The sequence below is a fragment of the Penaeus monodon genome, chromosome 43 (assembly GCF_015228065.2).
Source record: "Penaeus monodon isolate SGIC_2016 chromosome 43, NSTDA_Pmon_1, whole genome shotgun sequence".
Taxonomy (NCBI): Eukaryota; Metazoa; Arthropoda; class Malacostraca; order Decapoda; family Penaeidae; genus Penaeus; species Penaeus monodon.
In genome coordinates this window covers 29,467,719-29,473,572 of record NC_051428.1, presented here as the reverse complement: position 1 = coordinate 29,473,572, position 5,854 = coordinate 29,467,719, and positions in this window count along the sequence as shown.

The following is a 5,854-nucleotide window of genomic DNA, read 5'->3' as shown; positions in this document are numbered from 1 at the left end:
TGTAAACAAACCTCATACGATCTCGCATATGCTTTGTAATCCGGACCTATACAGGAGATATGACCGTTGTTTGCATCGTAAATCAAGCTACTCTCTCGTATTTATTTATAATTACTTTCTTCTTTTAACGGTATGTTCATGTCTGAGCCGCCGTGGTCACAGCATGATACTTAATTGTAGTTTTCATGTTGTGATGCTCTTGGAGTGAGTACGTGGTAGGGTCCCCAGTTCCTTTCCACGGAGAGTGCCGGTGTTACCTTTTTAGGTAATCATTCTCTCTATTTATCCGGGCTTGGGACCAGCACTTGACTTTGGCTGGCTTGGCCACCCAGTGGCTAGGTAGGCAATCATATATATATGTATATCTATCTATCTATCTATCTATCTATCTATCTATCTATCTATCTATATATGTATATCTATATCTGTCTATCTATCTATCTGTATAATATACATATATATATATATATATATATATATATATATATATATATGTATATTATACAGATAGATAGATAGACAGATATAGATATACATATATAGATAGATAGATAGATAGATAGATAGATAGATAGATAGATAGATATACATATATATATGATTGCCTACCTAGCCACTGGGTGGCCAAGCCAGCCAAAGTCAAGTGCTGGTCCCAAGCCCGGATAAATAGAGAGAATGATTACCTAAAAAGGTAACACCGGCACTCTCCGTGGAAAGGAACTGGGGACCCTACCACGTACTCACTCCAAGAGCATCACAACATGAAAACTACAATTAAGTATCATGCTGTGACCACGGCGGCTCAGACATGAACATACCGTTAAAAGAAGAAAGTAATTATAAATAAATACGAGAGAGTAGCTTGATTTACGATGCAAACAACGGTCATATCTCCTGTATAGGTCCGGATTTACCAACGCATATGCGAGATCGTATGAGGTTTGTTTACATCGTAAATCAAGCTACTCTCTTGTTTCTCGCAACTCGTATTGTTCATCGTGGCGACCCTCCTCCGCTCATATTAGCCTCATAAATAAATACCTTCAGGGGTGTGCAACTGTGACTTTTTTTGGGGGGGAAATCAGTTAATGTGTAAGAGCAACACATTTAGTAAGCATCAATCAATCAATAACGGTATGCTCATGTTTGAGCAGCCGTGGACCTCTCCACCATCCTTCGCCACTCAACTCGATCTTGCCCTTTTCTTTCCACTTGTACCATCGACAGCCCGCAAATAGCTTTGATGTTGTCGCTCAGTCTTGTCTTCGGTTTGCTTCTTCCTCTGTTTCATATCACCATCCCTGTCAGCAAGTTTTTCTGAATACTTTTACTTCTCATCACATGACCAATAAACTTTTGTTTCCTTTTGTTCAAAAGGAACAATTTATTTTTCTCAGCACTTTATCATTCGTTTTCTTTTCTGTATATACACATATACTTGTCTGTAACACCACATTTCAAAACTATTGACCTTTTTCTTGTCTATCTTCTTCAGCACCCAACACTCAGAACCATATGACGCAATTGGGAAAACTAATGAGTTCAATAACCTCAGCTTTGTCCACAAGGTAATGCTCTGGTCTTTCCAGATGTTATTGAGAGCAACTTTGGCGTTTTTGGCAATGGAAATTCTTTTTATCTCCGGTGAATCATCATATGTATTAGTTAAAACAGCTCCAAGATAAGTGAACTCTTTCACATTTTCCACAACCACTCCATTGATTGTAACATGTTCAACATGTTATCTAGTAGTTGTAGTTCAATGATACTGCTGGCAATTAAAACTATATCATCGGCATATCTTAGATTTGATATTTTGTATCCTCCAACATCCACAGTTCCTTCAAATTTCTCTAGAGCATCTCTCATAATTGTTTCAGAATATATGTTAAAGAGGTGCGGAGACAGAATGCAACCCTGTTGCACTCCTTGTTTGACTTCGAACCATTCTGTTAACCCATAAGTGGTTCTTACAGTTGCTTGTTGTTGGTCATACATGGCTTTTATTAGTTGGATGATGTGTTTTGGAAATTTCATATCGTTCATGTTATTCCAGTGGATATTGCGATCAACAGTATCAAAAGCTTTCAAGTAATCGATGAAACACAGGTATAGGTCTTTCTGATGTTCTCCGTTTTTCTCCATGATCAATTTCTGATTTAGAATCTGGTTTCTGGTACCTTTTCCAGGGCGAAAACCTGCTTGTTCGTCTGCAATTTCTTCTCTTAACTTCAACTTCATTCTTTCAGCAATAATTTTCAACAAAATTTTGCTGCTGTGACTTGTTAATGCAATTGTCCTGTTATTGGAGGGCGTCACCTTTTTTAGGTATGGGAGTAAAGACTGATTTTACCTAGTCTTCTGGCCATCTTCTTTCATTCCAAATTTTCGTACAAAATTTGTAGGAGTATTCAACACTTTCGCCAGCATTCTTGATTAGTTCTGCTGTTATTTCATCTATTCCCGGGCCTATTTATTCTTTAGTTCTTTTATGGCTTTTATAACTTCGTCTAGTAGTGGCGGTGGTTCATCTTCGCTGCCATTGAGCCTGATTAATGTTGTTGTTAGATCTTTATTCTTTTTGTATAGGTTGGAACAATATTGATTCCATCTATCTTTGACTTCTTTTCCATCTCATAAAAGAAGCCCATCTTCAGTTTTGATAATGTCCATTGTAGGTTTAAATTTTCGTGTAATGGTTCATACTCCTTGGTAGAGTTCTTTAGTTGTCTTATTGATAGAACAGTTTTTAGTTCTCTGGCAATGTTCATTTGAATATTTTACCGTATCTCGTTGCAATAATCTTTGAATTTTTGTATTTTGTTTTTTGTGAATTACTTCTTCAACTGTATTATTGATACCCTTTGATTTTAGGCATCTTCTTGTTTCAATTTTACTTAGTGTTTCTTCAGATATCCAGGGGAAATTTGTCTTTTTCTTTTTTAGTAAGCATAGTAACAGAAAAAAGGTATGACTAATGAAAATAAGGATGGCCTTTGCCGACCCGCGGAGGCCGCGGAAACACTTGATGTGGTGGGCCTAAAATCAATCACTCAAGTTTAGTTCATCATGAATTAAAGGAGTTCTGACACATCATCATTAAAGATTTTTTCATGGAAATGTATAACTTCCATCAGTGTGACTATTTTTCTCTAGAACAACAAATTATGATAAATATTCAATAACAAAGGTTACCTATATATATAAACACACCTCTTAATACCCTAATATGATATGGAAGAAAGGGATTAACTTACTCTATGAAATGCTTTTGGGTGATGTAAAAAAATACTATAAGATAAAAAGTACTGCGTAAGAAGGAGAGAGATATAAAGACAGATATCTATATGTATGTAATATATATATATATATATATATATATATATATATATATATATATATATATATATATATATATATATATATATATATATATATATATATATATATATATATATATATATATAAATAGATAAATATAGCTATAGATAGATATCAGAATTTATGAGTTTATTTATAAGGTAGTGAAGATTAATGGAGGCATTTACTTGTGAAAGTGATGCATTGCACCTAACTAGAAGAAGAAAAAAAAAAAATTATATATATATATATATATATATATATATATATATATATATATATATATATATATATATATATATATATACTTGCATTAAAGTCTCATGACTACCCTTTATTTTCCTTATTGATTTCAATATTTTGGAAATACTGTTTAATCACATTTTATGTGAATTTTTCTTAAAGAAACAGTCATTAGTAAACCTCATTACTGCTGTCACTGTTCAGCAGTTACCGGTCTGTGATTGGTCGATTTTTCTGAGTTAACGCTGATTGGTCGTTCGAGTCGTTCTTTTAGCAATATGGTCGTAAAGGTTACGAGACCCTACCATCTCGTTGTTTGGCGTTCGAAAATGGGTATAACGTGGCTAGTTGAGGAATCGTTGATACTTCTCGTAACTGTTACGAGAGAGATTAGTCAATCTGGCCCCAGAAGAGTTCTTTCTTCCGAGTTTAAAATTTGCAAGAGCACTTGCGTTTCGATTTAATATGTTGAGCAGGGTCTTCCATGGTCTTACACCAGAAACGGCCGATTCTTAAAAATCATTTTTAATAAATATTTTATGATAGCTGTCAGAGTATTACCACCTTCAATGGTATTTTTTTCATTTTTACAGTCATCCTATCTTACAATCTTGTTAATTTCTTTCTCTACCATTCATGTAATTAAAAGCACTGGTAATTGTTTACTAAGTGACGGTAGTAATTTCTTATTACCCCAGCCATTCCTAGAAATTCTTAAACATTGGCGTATGAACCAAACCCTTCCTGCTGGGAGCTTAGCCTTTGCCCACTGAGGCATTTGTCGTAACCTGTTTTCTTCGTTTCTGATGCTATTCTTAACCTGAGTAGATTATTTCATGTATCACTGTCTATTATCTACTTACTGAAAATTATCAGCCGCGACATCTAAGGTCTTTAGCGGCGTATTCAAAGTGCATCGATAGGGTGGGGATTGCGGGCAAAATCTCCAGGTTATTATGAAAAAAAATAAAAGTGTCGAAAAGAGTAAAATTAGTTAACGACTAAATAAGGTGCGACGAGGGCTAAGGCCTAAGGTAAGGGTGATCCCCTACATTGGGCCTCAGTCTCCCCATCCTAAGCTCCCCACGGCAACAACGAGGGAGGGGGGGGGTCACTGAGCGTAGCTTTCCCCGTTCCTTATGATATTGTCATTAAATTTTTCAGTAAATATATGTGTATTATGTTACACAACTTTATGCTGCAATTGCGACGGAAATACTATCAATCATGGGTGCATTGTGAAATTCATGATTATCAGTTAACCAAATTTCTTCCTTGACTTGCCAGATACAGTACACGTAAAGAGCACTATACTTGTGTATTCTTAACTCCCGCACGTATCTAAGAATGTGTATATGGATATATATATATATATATATATATATATATATATATATATATATATAATTATATATTATATATATATATAATTATATATTATATATATATATATTATATATTATATATATACATATGTATATACACATATACATATATATATACACATATACATATATATACACACATACATTTATACATATTAGTCTCACCCGCTTTTTGGTGGACTATAGAAGCGGCAGCTTTGTTTACATTTTAGTACTACGTAAGACTTGAATGGGTTTGAGTAAATCTCATAAGAAACCTGCATGCGCACTCTAGCTTGCTCTCTCTTCCTCCCTCCTCCGTCTCTCTCTCTACACTTTTCAGCAGCCGAGACCAGTCAGCAGATAACCTCGAGTACCTCGTTACTAAGAAACGCACGGATCTACTCAGGGAAAAGAGACTAATACTGTACATAGCAGTTAAAACAAAAATGAGGCAAACCGTTTTTCATGCATATTTTTCAGATACCATTTTAGTGAATTGCTCGCAATCATTATCAAAGTAATCTCATGCTCCAATCCTTTCATACAATACCTAAAATGTGAAAAATAGACAATTGCCGATTCTTCTGTCCAACGAAAATGCGTGCAGGCAGCTCTATATAACGTTTAACATAATTATTTATTGATTGATTTTTTTTGCCGCGTCAACATCTAAGGTCACTGGCGGCATATTCGAAATATAGCGATAATGTGCGGAAGTCCTATATGACATAAAAGGTCATATGGCGCTATGGAAAAGTAGATTTGCGAAAAGGTTAGGCATGAGTTAATAATTATGGTAACAGTTACAGGTTGAACAGAAATTGTGTAGTATGGTAGTGAAAGGTAAGAGGGTTAGTGTTGTTAAGGATGTTGGAAGAAAGAGT